Genomic DNA, 17,910 nt, shown 5'->3' on the forward strand with positions numbered 1-17,910 from the left:
CTGCTTGAGCTAGGCCAGTGCAAACTTATAAGATCTGAGCCAAGGCCTTTTGAATACCCGAAATCACAATGGGCACAATTGGTGCCTGAGCTAGTGCTGCTGGAGCGTTCATATTGGGACCTGATCCTGAACTGGGGCAGCTGGTGGATCTGCAGGTGCCGCCCTAGCTTCTCTGCCCCTACCACGACCGCGTCCTCGGCTTCTGGTGGCCATAGTAGGTGCTTCTGGTGGTCGTCCATCCTAACCGGTAGTGTGTGTCCTCACCATCTGTGAGAGAATAGAACAACAAAGGTTTAGTACTCGGATAAACAAATTCGCACGAAAAGAATTTCAAGAATATGAAGTTGTTCCTAAAGGTTCTGCATCTTCTTGAGGATAAATACAGACATATCAGTACCGATCCGCAAGAGTCGACTAAACCTGCTCATGACTAATGAGACCTATGTAACCTAGGATCTGATACCAACTTGTCACGACCCTAAACCCAGACCCGGTCGTGATGGCGTCTCTCATGAAGACAATACCAGCTGACATTTCCCATATCCAATTATTAACAATTAAACCATAAGAAATAAATCTAAAGCATGATAAGGTAATCCAAAGTTAACAAATAATAGCATAATTCGCGAAAAATAACCCAACACAGCCCGATATCGGGGTGTCACTAGTCATGAGCATCTAAACAATCCGGAATACTCCAAATCAGACTACAGAGTTTAATATATAAAACCAAGAAAATGAAGAAGTAAGATAGGGAAGAGCACTGAGCTACAAACGCCAACAGCTACTAGAGACTCCTCGGATCCACCTGAGCCGAATGATCAGCACTCAAGAGCGGGACCAAATACGCCTGAATCTGCACACAGGGTGCAGAGTGTAAAGTGAGTACTCCAACTCATTGAGTAATAATCATAAATAAAGACTGAAAGCAGGAAGCCACGTAAGGCACAAAAGCATGCTATAATGAAGCAGTAAAACTATTAAAACAGTAAACCAGTTAAAGATAGGTAAAAATACTTTAACTCAAATTTAACTTTATGAAAAGCCTTTTTCAGCAATTAAGCATGGTAGTTGACAGGAAATTAAGAAAACGATAAGCACATAAAGGTTCACCCCTCGGGCACCGTGTCAACTAATCCGCCCCTCGGGCAATATCTCAGAACAGTACCAACCACTCGGGCAACATCTCAGAACAATACCCGCCCCTCGGGCTCAATCTCACATCATAATGGGTACCCGTGCTCACTGGGGGTGTACAGACTCCTGGAGGGGCCCCTTACGGCCCAAGCATAATATCAATCCATCTCGTGGCATCATCACTAGGCCCTTGGCCTCATATCAATCAAGCCACCTCGTGGCTTACATATCTCAGGCCCTCAGCCTCATAATCAGTATCAAATGTTTCCTCATAACATAGGCCCTCGGCCTTACTCAATGAAAATCCTCATAAGCCCCTCGAGCAACAGTAAAACGGTGATTCTTAGCCCAATTATCATTTAAAAGATCATTTAAGTATTTAATACATAGTAAACATGGCTGAGTACGAAAATAGTGAAATATATCATGACTGAGTTCAAGTATAAAGTTAAAACAGTGAGGTAATATCAATAAAATGCCAGAAGAGTTCAAATACTTGGCATAAGGCCCAAATATGGCATTCAACCCAAATCATGATGATAGCAAACCGATTTCAGTCAAATACGTGGTAAAATAGTCATTCGAGATGGACTAACTCACAATCCCCAACAGTGCACGACCTCACGCTCGTCATCAAGCGTGTGCATCACCTCAATATAGCACTACGATGTACAGTCCGGGGTTTCAAACCCTCAGAGCATCATTTATAATCATTACTCACCTCGAACCGGTACAATCTCTAGCTCGCAATGCCTTTGCCCCTCGAATCGGCCTCCACTCGCGTCGAATATATCCAAAATAAGAACGAGGATGTCAAAATCTGCTATGGGATTGAAGCCTAAGCGAAAAAATCAAAATACGACATAAATCCCGAAATTACAAAAACCCAACCCTCGGGCCCATGTCTCGAAATTTGATAATTTTTACATCAATAAATTCCTTATCTCCCCACGAGTTCATACATATCAAATGTTCTTAAATCCGACCTTAAATAGTCCTTCAAATCCTCAATCAAAGGTCTAAATTTCCAAGCCCTAGTTCTTCAATTTTTGGCTTAATTTCCGTGATTAGTTAGGTGGAATTCACATTAGAATCGAGTTTTAATTCCAATAATCTTACCTCCAAGTGATTCCCCTTGAATCCCTCTTCAATCCCTTTTATAAAGATCCAAAAACAACCAACACTGGAAGAAAAAAACCCCCAAAAATCGCGGACAAGATGACCTTTTAAACATTCTGCCCAAGCCTGAAATCCTTCTTCGCGAACGTGGTCAAGACTCGCGTTAGCGAAGCATAATAATGACTTTGATCAAAAATCCTCTACGCGAACACACTCCCTCTCTCGCGAATGCAATGAACAACTAATTCTCAAACCTAGCTGACCAATTTCCTCTACGCGAACGTGCTCCCCTTCTCGCGAACGCGAAGCAAAAACATCTAGCCCTTCGCGAATGCTTAGCCTTCCTCACGAACGCGAAGGTTTAAATCCCAGCCTTCATCAACTGACCCTTCGCGAAAGCGAGGACCCACTCGCGAACGTAAAGGTCTAAATCATCTGCAACACACAGCTGCTTTCTGCAAATTTTAAACATCATGAAATGGTCTGATTGACCACCCGAAACTCACCCGAGGCCCCTGGTACCTCAACCAAACATTCAAACATATCGCATAACCTCATTCAAACTTGTTCCAGCCTTCTAAACGCTCAAAACAATATTAAAACACTAAATTCGCATCAGATTCAATCCTAAGAATTCCAAAATTTTCTGAATTACACTTTTGATCAAAAACCCAACCAAACCACATCCGAATGACCTGAAATTTTGCACACACATCACAAATGATACAAAGGAACTACTGCAACTCTCAGAATTCCATTCCGACCCCTATATCAAAATCTCACATACCAACCAGAAATCACCAAAATATCAACTTCGCCAATTCCAGCCTAAATCTACTCCAAACCTTCAAAACTCATTACGATCGCGCTCCTAAGTACCAAATCACCTCCTGAAGCTAATCGAATCATCATAACTCACATCCGATCCCTCTAACACAAACGTCAACATCCGATTGACTTTTCCAACTTAAACTTCCTCAAAAGAGACTAAGTGTCTCAAACCCTCTCAAAACCTTTCCAAACCCTAGCCAACCAACCCGATTACTCGTAGAACTGATAGACAAAGTAATAAGAAGCGGAAATGGGGGAAATAGAGTGGTAACTCATGAGACGACGCTACGTGTCGTCACAATTAGACACCATACTTTAATCTTTGGATCCATTAGGACCGTTGTTGAGAGCCACCCACTCTGACTTGGTCCAGAATATAGTCGACTCCAAGAATCTTCTACCACATGAACACCCTCTCGTCGAAGCTCCCAACCGAATCACCTTCCTTGAAACCCGCATCTATACAAAGCATTAATCCTGAACCTTCCCCTAAGTCTGAACATGGGTCAATAAGGCCAACCACAACACACCTTTAACAATTTCTTTGCTCAAATTACCACTTATACTCTCTTCTCTTAGCTGAAATAGCCTACCAATATGCTAAAATTAAGAAATCTCGCCAATAGATGACTATGCAATCCAATCATAGGCGGTGGGACCCTCCCACTTAGCTTGAAGCAACTATTACACAAATCTAGAACCCACCAAGATTCTTTATCTCTTAATGACATGACCTTGTGCAATCAAACTGCCAGATTCCTTGAAATCCTCCCGTTAGCACTTCATGAACACTCTGAATCTCCATCAATATTCACATATTCGACCTCTTACCGGATGGCCACTAAACTCCTTCGCAGAAGTTTTTCCAACCACGCGACCGCTAACCTGCTCACAGGGGATAACCCACCTGTGGAAATTACCAATCGACATCTTCCAACATAGCCGCACGAGGTACAATCTCTATGACATCAATAACCCATCATGAGCCCGTGCGCATTCACCAGCTGCACATGTCCATTCACTCCTCGTGGACATCAATTAAATATGTGTCAATATCCTTCCATCCCAAGTCATATTTTATCATTCTTCATATCAAGCAACTCTCTTCTGTCATATCCAATCTCCCACCACATAATAGCCAATACTTCAAATTAAATCCGTAGACCTAGCCACTGTCTACTATCATTTCCAAATCATTCCAAACTTTCCTCAAGGGTGTGTAGTCATCCTACCACAAAACCCATATGCAACTCCGCCACTCTTCCACTTTGGCGAGACTCACTCCTTTAATCAGCTACTCGGCTGTCACTTCTTATACCTGGCCTTCTAGAAATTTAACCACCACCTGACACTTCCCACATGTCATTCCTCATCCTTTGCTGCTCAGTTGTTACTCTAATTCCATCTCTATCTCCGAAACATTTTGAACCAACAGATTGTCACTAACTTTAACTTTCCGAAGATCGACTTCCTCTAGCCGTCAGCATTAGAAATACCGATTCAATCCTGCACCACCGCACCCTGCGATCTCTTACAGTCGCTTCTCTAATACAATTTCACAATATCCTGCCCCAAAGGCGAATCGTAGAATATCATAACACCGACAACCTTAACATATTCCATTGAGGATGACGACACCGCATCGAAGATAAAAATTTCACCACACATGAAAACACCAAGTCTCGTTACACCATCGATCCAAATCCGGAGATACATAGGCCAATTGCTTTTCTCTGCCGAAAATGAAATACTGAATCTCAGAATCATGCACTGAGTAGACCTCCTTTCAAGTCGTACACTGCTTCCACGCATGGACAAACATCCCACTATCATATTAAATACCGCGCAATAACCATTCATGAGCATCATAGCAACCTATGAATAGCCTTAACACTCTTAGAAGTCCAGCTATGGAGCTGAAATGACAGAATATCCTTCTGCAAGGCGATGACAATAGCCCAAACAACCACGCGGGGAGAAACATCCCGCACCACATATGTAGTACCATTAAAATTCCTCAATTCATGATTTATAATAAGCCCTCCGCGTCGCATAAGATCGAGTAGAAAGGAATCAAAGGCATAAGCCTCAAAGGAATCAAATCGCACGATGAGGAAATCAAAAAGGGAAGTACTCCTAACAGCCCTATAGCCTCTCGAAGATAAGTACAGACTTCTTCGTACCGATCCGCAAGACTATACTAGACTCACTCATGACTGGTGAGACCTAAGGGAACCTAGTGCTCTGATACCATGTTGTCACGACCCAAAATCCACTAAGGGTTATGACGGTGTCGGACACCGCTGTCAGGCAAGCCAATCATAAATACTTAATTTAGGCCTTGTTTAAAAATGTTGAAAACTACGATTTTTCCTTCAATTGTACTAGTAAAAGAAAACCGTTTTAAATTAAATAAAAATGTTTGGAATTAATACAAATACCCCATAATCATCCCAAAACCTGGTGTCACAAGTGCATGAGCATTTACTAGGGAATGAAATAAATACAACAATTGTCCGGAATACAATTGGACAGGAATGAAATAATATAGTATAGAACTCCGAGGGAGACTCTGCTGGTTGCGGATCATCTCACAAGATGCAGCTCACCTAAGTCCCTGTATCAACCATGTCGCTATGCCACTACACCACTAGCCACACATGAACCTGTCAAACAAAAATTCACTGCGAGTGTAGTATGAGTACGAAAATAACGTGTACCCAGCAAGTATCCCGTCTAATCTTAAAGAAGTAGAGACAAGAGGTCGACTTCAATACTTACTAGTGGTCCAATAATAATATACCAATAATATAGTAAATCGTGAATTTTCATAAAGATGGATGTAACTCAATAGCATGAAGCAAGTAAGCAATTCTTTCATTAATAGGAGATTTCCAAATTCATTTTTCATCATTTATACATTTATCTCAAGTCAGGGAGAGCAAATATCAACATCCATAAAAGTCAAGGCAGCAATACAAGCATGCGCAAATCAGGTCGAGGACGTACGACCTGATCCAACAATATTTAAACTATGCACTTCCAAAGGGTCGAATGGCGCGAACCATAGATACATCTACTTAATCTACCAAGACGTCCGACCTATTTGGAAATTAAACACACACAGACAGTCAATCATGAAGTCAACAGGGAACAATAATCCAAAGAAAAGCCAATTCTCTTTTAACAATTTATGAAAATAAAGTTTAATCTTTTTAGAAATTCATTTACTGATTCGATGTGATTTAAGAAATTCAAACTGTCAATAAGATTACAAATATTCCAAGTATAGCATGCTTTTGGGTCCTAGACTACCCGGACATAAACATAATAGTAGCTACGCACGGACTCTCATCACCTTGTACATACGTAGCCCCCACAAATAGGAGCACAAATCCAATTAATTCACCTATGGGGACAATTCTCTCTTACAAGGTTAAAAAGGAGACTCACCTCGCTTCGAAGCCTATTTCCCAATTCAAAGAACGTGCTCAAACCTCCACATCGGAGCCGAACGATCCAAAGCTATTCAAATGCTGTAAGAACTAATCAATACGTGCTCAAAAGTTCATATTCTAATTATTAAACCAATTTCCCATCCCTAAATGCAAGGATTCATAAAATTCATCCCCTAGCCCACGTGCCTGGATTCCGAAAATTCTTGAAGAAAGTTGTTAGCCATAACCTAAAGATTAATAATATATGATTTCTACTAAAATCTGTAACAAATATCGTGGTTAAATCTTGTTTTCAAAACCCTTGATTTTCCCTAATTTTAACATGTTAATCTACCCATAATCTATGTATTTAACTCATGTTGTGTAGGAATTACTTACCTCACAGTGCTAGTGAGAGCCCTCTTCCAAAAGCTCCAAAATTGCCCAAGAGATGAAAGGAAATGAGCTAAATGGACTAAGTCTCGGAATTAATAGTTGTGCACAGGCCTCAAATGTCGCATTTGCGACACCTGGTTCGCAAATGCGACAAAACTATTGCAACTACGAACATGGGCCTCCCCTGCCAAGGTTGTAAATGCGGCCAATGAGTCGCAAATGTGACAAAAACATCGCAAATGCGAACTCTGTCTCAGGCCAGGCTCCATTGCAAATGCGAAGCTTCACTCGCAAATGCAAGTTTCCAAATGCAAACAATTTCTTGAATTACGAGACCAGCAACTACTGCTAAGAACACCAGAAAATCTTGTGTGTTTTCAACCCCTCCCGCACGTCCGAAACTCACCCGAGGCCCTTGGGACCTTAACCAATTATACCAACATGTCCCAAAACATGATAAGAACTCGCTCGAGACCTCAAATCACATCAAACAATGTCAAAATCATGAATCGCACTCCAATTCAAGCTTAATAAACTTTAAAATATCAAACTTCTACTTTCGTTGCTTAGACCTATCAAATCACGTCCGATTGACCTCAAATTTTGTGCACAAGTCATATTTGACATTACAGAACTACTTCAACTTTCGGAATCGAAATCCGATCCCGATATCAAAAAGTCTACTTCCGGTCAAACTTCTAAAAAGCGTTCAAATTTCTATCTTTAGCCAAATGACCCACGGACCTTTTAATTCACTTCCGATCGCTCTCCCAACACTAGAATCACCATACGGAGCTATTCCCAAACTCGGAATCCCAAATGAACATTGATAACACTGAAATGCACTTCATCCCAAACTTATGAAAATCTTCCAAAAATGCTAACTTCCACAATAGGTACTGAAACGCTCCCGGGCCATCCAAAACCCGATCCGAGCATACATCCGAATCCAAAATCATCATACGAACCTGTTGAACCTTCAAATCTCGATTCTGAGGTCATTTACTCGAAAATCGAATCTTAGTAAGATCTTCCAACTTAAAGCATTAGAAATGAAAATTCTCTTTCCAAATCAACTCCGAACTTCCCAAAATTCAATTCTGACCATGCGTACAGGTCATAATATCGGTCAGGGGATTACAGAGACCTAAAGAGGAAGGAGGAATGGTAATAAGGGAATTTAGAGAGCACGGAATGTCGGATGCGATCATACCTACACTAACACACTGAATCCCATCAGAACTCCAAAATTAAGCGTGCTTAGGCTAGAGTAGTACTAGGAGGGGTGACCCCCTTGGAAGTCCTCGAGTTGCATCCCTCTTTTTAGAAATATTTATATCTTACTTCTTTTAATATATCAAGGGTAGATATAATAAATTCATAAATTAGTTTTAAGTAATGTTAACGATGTTTTTTCACATGAACTCACAATTTTTTTAAAAGAAAATAATTAGGGAAACATAAAATAAGGAAAATATTTAAAAGGTAGATATTGTAAATCACGGCCTTATGGGCTTAACACTGTTGCACTTGACATGTCACTACACCTTGGCCTCGAAGGCGACATCCGTAAGACGTCTAATTGCGACGTCGTCGTTCCATGCAACCTAGTGTGATAGCCATGCTAGGCCCTCTAATTGTGATATTATCGTCGAGCGCAGCTTTTTTTTATTGGTCAATGCTTTTGCCCATGAAAAATACATAAGATCAAAAGAGGAATCGCATAAAATAGATAAATGAGCATAAATGTACGTCTTTTTAAGGTTTTACACTTTGGGACCTAAAGCGGAAGGAGGAAAGGTAATAAGGGAATTTAGAGTGCAAGGAATGTCAGATGCGATCATACCAGCTCTGACGCAACGGATCCCATCAAAACTCCGAAGTTAAGCGTGCTTGGGCGAGAGTAGTAGTAGGATGAGTGACCCCCTGGGAAGTCCTTGTGTTGCGTCCCTCTTTTTGGCAAAATTTATATCTTACTTCTTTTAATATATCGACGGTAGATATAATAAATTCATAAATTACTTTTAAGCAATGCAAACGATGTTTTATTTACATGAAATAATAATTTTTTTAAAAGAAAATAATTAGGGAGAAATAAAAATAAGGAAATTTTTTAAAAGGTAGATATTGTATATCACGGCTGTCGCGCCCTCTTTTTTCCCTCCGCGGGGAGAGAAGTCCAAGTTCCGACATTCATGGGGGTAATACCTCATTTTCTTTTGGGATTTGGGTATTTTGAAGAGTCGCCACCTAACGGATTATGGTGTGTTGGGGCACCTAGATCGATTAACTCTTAGACTACTTTGCATTACCAAATATTTATGGTAAGGGCTCGAAATAACCTTGAGGGGAAGTTGTTAGGCACCCCTTGCGGTCTACAACGGTGGGTCCTAGCCGGACTTATACTTATGAATTAGTTCTTATCACAAATAAATAGTTTAAACACATACTTGCAAATAAAGGCATTTTTTTGGACATTGTATGAATCAAGAAATGAGAGAAAAGGAAAAGACTTTGAACAAGTTTCACATATATAGAGAAAAGAAATGTTTAAACATCATGAATTGGGAAAAAGGGGTCCTAGGTTGGTTAGCCTACAGGATCATCCCACACAATTCCCGGTAAATACTCCTCAACGAGGGGCTACATGTGACATTAGTGCGTAGTCATCATATCCTTAATACATCAATTCCCTCTCCTTGGTCATAGCTTAAAGCGTTCTAACAACCTTGAAAATGTATTATGCGTGCACTACCCGTTCATTCCTTATGGCCCTAGAGGTATTTATGACCTCTAATTTAGGTAGTTATAGAACTTCCCAAGGTTTTAAAAGATGAAAGTCTAGGAGTCAATTTAAAACAATTAGGACTGCATTTAAAGAAAAAAATTATAGGCTCACAGTCACCTCCACAAATATCACAAGTAAGTGCACGTCTTCAAACAACAGTCAAGTATTTAAGAGAAAATCCTACATAGGTGATAAGGGATTATACATCATTAAGTGTTAAAGACCTATTAATTTGCCTACTGATTTTAGACTTGAGAATGTGAACAATTTGAAATAACAAAGTGCAGTTTTATAGTTGCAGAATTCTAATCGCCCTATAGGCTTGTCCAAACGCATAATAGTGACGTATGAAAAGCATGATATCTATTAGGAATGCAGTAAAATAATGATCAATTTTAAACGGACAACTTGAGATCCTATAGACATGCTTTCTAGCAGTACTAATTTAAGGCATTATTTGGAAACTTATTCAAAGAAGCAGACAGATTAATTAAATCAATTCAGAATGAACAAACATGAATTAAACTGATTTATTTAACTAAACTGGTTTTGAGTTCTATAGGAATGATTTTTACTAGAGCTAATTGTAATTCCTATAGGCATAACATCTAATTATTAAAGCTGACTTTGGAACTTATAGGCATGATTTCTAAGAAGACGAATGTGAATACATGCTATAACGAAAAACTGAACTTTAATTACTTTACACTCTATAAGCATGATATCTAATTATAAGGCTGATTTTAACCCTATAGGCATGATCTCTATTAAAGCCATTTAGATCTTATAGGCATGGTTTCTAATATTGTGGAAGTAAAGTAAACATAGCAAATATATTTGAATTAACACAACCCTATAGGCATGGTATCTACCCAATTTACCCAACATACATATAACTACCCACCCCTTTTTCACTAATTACACCAATGTAGTTTACAATAATTATTACGGACAAATGAATTAAATAAAAATACATAAATAAATAAGAGTTAATCTATAGGGAGCCTGCAGTAAGACCAAATGATTTTTCAAGCCTCCAATAGCCTCAAATGCCAAAGTTCCATAGCCAATTTCATGTCTAGGTGTGTTAGAGTTCCCTAAAGACCTCAAATAATAACTGATTTAGGTGCAGTGTGGAAAGGCCAGCTTTGACATGCCAGAATTTAGTGAGATCTCAAGGCAGTACACATGTCAGAGGTGGCAGAACCTAATATTCTAAGAGTAATGTGAGAGTGCATGATGACTTTGAAAGAGTTTAGTAAGCAGTAGAAAGAAGGTCTTAGCAATAAAAAGAATTTTATGAAAATCATAACATAGTTAGAGTAGGAATAGTTTGAGAAAACATGAAGAATATTTTTAAAAAAAATCAGAAAGCAAGTCAAAGAACACACAGTTTCAGAACAGACCTCACACAAAGGAAAGGGGTAGGGGGAAACCTAGAATGCACCTTAGTGATGGCAATCAAATACACAAATTGTAGTTGCAAAGTTAAGTTGAGAACACATAAATTTTAGACACAAGTAGGATCTCATTAGTGAAATAGAACAAACTGGACTTAGATGAAAAAACTAGACAAACACTTCATGAAACATTCAAGGTTTTAGAAATACTCGTCATATACAGAACATACAGAATTTGATCGTTCTGGGTGAAATCATAAACACACAATGCAGCTTGGGACATATTAGTGAACCAATTATTTAAAGTAGGATTGACAATGCTAAACAGTATAATAGCTATAAGCTTAAACATGCTATTGTGATATAGAAATCTAGGCATGTTGATTGCATATTAAGTAGAATAGCACATAGAACTGGAAATCACAAACTGATGAACTGCAGCAACAAAGAAAACACATAGTTTGGAATGTGAATTGAATCAGAACATACAGTTAAGGAGAGAATATAGAGTATAGATCAGAGATGGTGCAAGTGGCCAGCCTTGGCTTACAGCCGGCTGGACTAATAAGAATTGCAAGGAACAGAAGAGAATATAGGACTTTTGAGAGTGTGAGAGTGTAGATGAACTAGTGTTCGTTGTTTAGAACTAAAAATAAGAGGGGGTTTATATAGTAATAAAAAGCATAACAAATAAGGTAAGAGATCAACTAAGTAGCAAATCAGGGAAGTCACATATAAATTAGCAAGTCCTTCCCTAAATAAAGGAACAATCAAATCAACGGTAAAAGCATGTTAGGTATTTAAGGAAAAGGATCAAGTAAGGTTTGGGTATTGTGATGACCCGGTCGGTCGTCTTAAGAATTAACACCCCAGTCCCCTATTAACTGCTTTCCCCAAATTTATCTCATCTAATTTGTTTTGCCGGGATGTTCGGTTTTGAGTTTCGGAGAGTTTTGGGACACTTGGTTCCCAAATGAGAGCTTAAGTGTTGGAAAGTTGTCCGTAGTCAGAACAGTGTAAAGACGGCCTCAGAATGGAAATTTGATGGTTCCTCTAGCTCCGTTAGGTGATTTCAGGGTTCAGAGCGTGATCGAAATGTGTTTTGGAGGTCCGTAGCTAATTTAGGCTTGAAATGCCGAAAGTTGAATTTTGGGGTTTTCGGTCCGATAGTGAGATTTTTATCCGAGGGTCGGAATGGAATTTCGAGAGTTGTAGTAGTTCTATCATGTCATTTGGGATGTGTGTGCAAAATTTCAGGTTATTCAGAGATGGTTTGGTTAGGTTTTTGATCGAAAGCGTATTTTGAGAAAATTTGGAGTTCTTAGGCTTAAATCCTTGATTAATCCATGGTTTCGATGTCGTTTTAGGTATTTTAAGGATTGGTACAAGTTTGAATAAGGTTTTAGGATATTTTGATGCTTTTGGTTGAGGTCCCAGGGACCTCGGGATGAATTCGGATGGTTAACGGAGAAAATTTTGGAGTTGAAATTGTGCAGCAGTTGGTCTTCTGGTATTTTTGCATCTGCAGTTTGGGGACCGTAGATGCGGAGCCGCAGAAGTGGCAAGGCATGCACAAATGCTGTTTTGGAAAGAAATAGCAGGTTTCGCAGATGCAGGAATTTTACCGCAGAAGCGGTACCGCACCTACGGAAGAGTAACCGCAGATGCAAAAATTGGACTTTTAAGTGAGAGTCGCAGATGCGGCATTTGGTCTGTAGAAGCGGGACTGCAGATGCGGTCCCATGACCGTAGATGCGGAAGTCGCTGGGCAGAACATATAAATAGTTGCCTTTGCGAAATTGAGCCATCCTTCCACCATTTTCATCCGGGTTTGAAGCTTCTAAGAGGAGTTTTTGAGGAAAACAAAGGGAAATCACTTGGAGGTAACGTTCTTGACTTCATAACTCGTTTCTATGTGATTAAAGACCTAATTAATGGGTAAGAAATTTGGGAAAAATGGGTAATTAGGGCTTGCGTTTAAGAAACCTTTAAATGAATATTTGAGGGGTCATTTGAACTCCGATTTTAGTGTTCTTGTTATGTATAGACGCATGAGAGTACAAGGTTTTTGAAAATATAAATTTCACCCGATTCCGTGATGTTTTCCTGAGGGGCATTTTGGTCATTTTACATCATTTCATGTATTAGCTTAGAATTTAATTGTAGAATCAGTTACTTGAATTGTTATTTACAATATGCAATTGAATTAAATAGATTTGGGCCATTTGGAGTCGGATACTCGTGGCAAAAGTGTGGTTTCGAGTTGATTTTGAGCCGGTTTGAGGTAAGTTGCTTGTCTAACCTTGTGTGGGGACCTTCCCCTTAGGATTTGTATATTTGGTAACTAAATTTCCTTGTGTGTGAGGTGACGAGCGCGTACTTGTGCAAATTGTTAAAAATCCGGTCTTTCTTAAAGTATTCATTTGCATGTTTCTTTTAATCTTTTATTACTTGTACTATTTAAGCCTGTGTTAGCTTAGGAACGCATGCCTAAGTGATTTATTTGCTTTAATTGTTAAATCTGTTTACCTGAACTCTGTGCAGCATGCTAGGCTAGAATCATTTGTTGCCTTAATATGAAATTTCCCTTCTGTGAATGTTTTCTTGCTTCTGCTGTGTATTTACATTGGGACTACAGATGTGGGATTCTGGTAGCTCCCCCCTTGCCTGTTCACTTTGGGACTGCAGGTTAGATTTCTGATAGACCCCCCTGCACATTTAATATGGGACTGCGGGTTAGATTCTCGATAGATCCCCCTGCACATTTATTTTGGGATTGCAGGTTAGATTCCCGATAGATCCCCCTGCATATTTATATTTGGGATTACGGATCGGGATTCCGGTAGATCCCCTCGCATTGATAGTTGGACTATTGGACGGGATCCTCGGAGATCCTTTGGACATATGTATGATGGACTATGGGATGGTATCCCGGGATATCCACTGGACAGTTGTAATTAGGACTACAGGATGGTATCCTGGAAGGTGCTCAGTTGTTATCTCTGTGTTGGGCTGTATTTCTTTACGTTGTTTGTTTGTCTCTGTTCTAGTTGTTGTTCTTTCAATTCTATATTATTTCATACTGTTGCACTTATTTATACTATTTTAATTACACTGTTAACCCTTGTATCTTATTTGATCTCAGTAGGGCCCTGATCTTCCTCGTCACTACCCGACCGAGGTTAGGCTTGACACTTACTGAGTACCGCTGTGGTGTACTCATGCTGTTTCTGCGCATGTTTTTCATGTGCAGATCCAGGTGCCTCTGCATAGGCTTACCATCCTTGAGACATGGAGAGCTTTTGGAGACTTCGAGGTACATCTCCTGCGTCCGCAGATCGAAGAGTCTCCATTTTATTCTATCTTTTAGTATTTAGCCTTCTTTTGTACTGTTGTTGTGGACCTTCTGGAGTTAGAGCATTCTACTGTATTTCCTTTAGCTTGTGTTCCCGTGAGTTTCCGGGTTTTGGGATAGAGATGTAGAAATTTGAGATGTTGTGTTGTATATGCCGAGTGGCATCCTTTATACTGCTTTCACTTGGTTATTCCTAGCTTTAATTTACCTTTCCGCATGTTTTTATTTATTTTTCCGCACTGTTAGGCTTACCTAGGCGTAGAGACTAGGTGCCGTCACGACAGTTCACGGAGGGTGAAGTGGGGTTGTGACAAGTTAGTATCAGAGCTATAGCTTCATAGGAGTCACGGGACACAGACTGGTTTGTTAGAGTCTCGCTGATCGGTACAGAGACGTTTGTACTTATCTACGAGAGGCTATGTAACTGTTAGGAAAATTTCCACTTCTTTTGATTTCCTTGTTGTGCGATATTTTGGCACCACAATTCTAAACGTTTGTCTTCTATTCTCTCACAGATGGTGAGGACACCTGCCACTCGAGATGATCAGGCACCCACGCCCCCTACTGCAGCCATTAGAGGCCAGGGTCGGGGTAGAGGCCGAGGACGCGCATGTGGTGCAGCGAGATCACCTGCGCGAGCTTCCGCCGAGGTACCGCTAGCAGATCTAGTTGGAGTCCAGGCACCTGACACGCCTACTATCACTACTACTCCAGTCCTTCAGGAGACTTTGGCTCAGTTCATGAGTATGTACACCACCTTGGCTCAGGCAGGGTTGCTTCCCCTTGCTGCAGCCACATTCCAGGCCAGGGGATGAGTACAGACTCCCGCCGCCCGCACTTCGGAGCAGCAAGTGCATGTTGAGTAGGTCCCATAGATCATTCCAACACCGCCCACAGTGCCAGTTCAGCCCGAGGACGAGGCAACTGCTTTAGAGGATGAGCAGCGGAGACTTGAGAGGTTCAAGAAGTATGATCCTCCGGTATTCAGTGGACTAGCATCAGATGATGCCTTGGGATTTCTGGAGGAGTGCCACCATATTCTTCGTACTATGGGCATATCAGGATCGAGTGGGGTTTGTTTTGCTGCTTGCCAGCTTCGGGGAGCCGCCTATGATTGGTGGCGCACCTATGAGTTAGACAGTTCAGATACGGCTGCTTCACTGGCTTGGACCTAGTTCTCAGATATGTTACTAAGAGAGTTTGTTCCTCAGAGCCTCAGGGACGTATGGAACGCAAAGTTTGAGCATTTGCGCCAGGGTGCTATGACTATTTTAGAGTATGTTATCCGTTACACCAGATTGGCTTGGCATGCACCGGCCTTGGTTGCTACTGTCCGCGAGAGGGTTCGCCGGTTCATTGAAGGCCTTATCCTACCCATCAGATCTAGCATGGCTCGAGTGTTGGAGATGGACATTTCTTACTAGAAGGTGGTGAGCATTGCTAGGAGGATTGAGGGTATGCATACTAGGGAGAGAGAGGAGAGGGAGGCCAAGAGGTCTCGAAAGTCGGGCCATTATTCTGGTGCCCGTACCCCAGCTACAAATCGTCATGGTATGGGTTATATGAGTCGCCCTGTTCATTCAGCTCTTCTAGTAGCCAGTAGTGCTCCAGCTCTTCTTAGACCTCAGGAGCCGTATTATGCACCACCGGTATCTAGCGCGCCTCCTTCGCGTGGTGCTTTCAGAGGTTAGTCCAGCAGACCTGGCCCTAGCCAGTCACAACCACCACATCCTCCCAAAGCTTGTTTTGAGTGTGGTGATACACGCCATATGGTGAGGGATTGCCCAAGCCTTGGGAAGGGATCACCTCCGCATACTTCTCAGCCACAGCGTGCCCCATAGAGTTCTCAGGCTATGGTTACAGCTCTAGTTGCTGCCCCACCTGCTCAGCCAGCTAGAGGTGGAGGTCTCCCTCGAGAGGGAGGCCAGTCCAGATACTATGCCCTTTCTGCTTGTACCGAGGCTGTTGCCTCCAATTCTGTCATCACAGATATTGTTATGGTTTGTCACAGAGATGCATCGGTTCTATTCGATCCAGGCTCCACTTATTCTTATATGTCTTCATATTTTGCTCCGCATTTGGGTGTACCCCGAGATTCTTTGAGTTCTCCTGTTTATGTTTCTACTCCTGTGGGAGATTCTCTTGTTTTGGACCACGTTTATCAGTCATGTTTGGTTAGTATTCGTGGTTTTGAGACCAGAGCCGATTTATTGCTACTCAGTATGGTTGATTTTGATGTTATTTGTTGCATGGACTGGTTGTTGCCCCATTTTGCTATTCTTGATTGTCACGCCAAGATCGTGACGTTGGCTATGCTAGGTATACTGCGTGTTGAGTAGAGTAGTACTTTAGATCACACTCCCAGTAGAGTTATCTCTTTCCTTAAAGCTCAGCGTATGGTTGAGAAGGGGTGTGACGCATATTTAGCTTATGTGACAGATGTCAGTATTGATACTCCTTCTGTTGATTCAGTCTCAGTGGTACGGGATAATCCCGATGTGTTTCCAGCTGATCTTCCAGGCATGCCGCCTGATAGAGATATTGATTTTGGCATTGATCTGTTGCCAAGCACTCAGCCCATTTCTATTCCTCCGTATCGTATGGCTCCTCCTGAGTTGAAGGATTAGTTACAGGAATTGCTTGATAAAGGCTTTATTAGACCCAGTGTTTCACCTTGGGGTGCTCCTGTCTTGTTTGTGAAGAAAAATGATGGTTCTATGCGTATGTGCATTGATTATTGCCAGTTGAACAAGGTTACAGAGAAGAACCATTATCCTTTGCCTCGCATTGATGATCTGTTGACTAGCTTCAGGGCGCACGTGTGTTTTCTAAGATCGATTTGCGCTTAGGGTACCATCAGTTGAAGATTTGGGAGCCAGATGTCCCGAAGACTGCCTTCAAGACTCGGTATGGTCATTACGAGTTTCTTGTTATGTCATTTGGGCTGACCAATGCCCTAGTAGCTTTTATGCATTTGATGCATAGTGTGTTCTGGCCCTATCTTGACTCGTTTGTCATTGTTTTTATTGATGATATTCTGGTTTATTCCCGGAGTCGGGAAGATCATGAGCAACACCTGAGGATTGTGTTGCACACTTTGAGAGAGAAGAAGTTATATGCGAAGTTTTCGAAATGTGAGTTTTGGTTGGATTCAGAGGCATTCTTAGGCCACATGGTGTCGAGTGAGGGTATTCAGGTGGATCCGAAGAAGGTAGAGGTTGTGCAGAGTTGGCCCAGACCGTCCTTAGCTACAAAGATTTGTAGTTTCCTTGGCTTGGTGGGATACTACCATCGTTTTGTGAAGGGATTTTCATCGATTGCAGCCCCTATGACTAGATTGACCGAGAAGGGTGCTCCATTTCAGTGGACAAAGGAGTGTGAGGCGAGCTTTCAGAAGCTCAAGACAGCTTTGACTACAGCCCCAGTTTTGATATTGCCTACTAGTTC

At 41.2% G+C, this 17,910-nt stretch overlaps 1 non-coding gene and 1 pseudogene across 1 annotated transcript; both read left to right on the top strand.

The window, feature by feature from the left end:
• The first annotated feature begins 8,119 nt into the window (after positions 1 to 8,119).
• LOC142171273 (5S ribosomal RNA) lies at positions 8,120 to 8,238 on the top strand (annotated as a pseudogene).
• A 514-nt stretch (positions 8,239 to 8,752) lies between these two features.
• Positions 8,753 to 8,871, top strand: LOC142171236 (5S ribosomal RNA). Its single transcript, XR_012700849.1, has one exon. It is a non-coding gene; the product is annotated as a 5S ribosomal RNA (ribosomal RNA).
• The last annotated feature ends 9,039 nt before the right edge of the window (positions 8,872 to 17,910 follow it).

Source organism: Nicotiana tabacum, chromosome 16 (assembly GCF_000715075.1).
Source record: "Nicotiana tabacum cultivar K326 chromosome 16, ASM71507v2, whole genome shotgun sequence".
Taxonomy (NCBI): Eukaryota; Viridiplantae; Streptophyta; class Magnoliopsida; order Solanales; family Solanaceae; genus Nicotiana; species Nicotiana tabacum.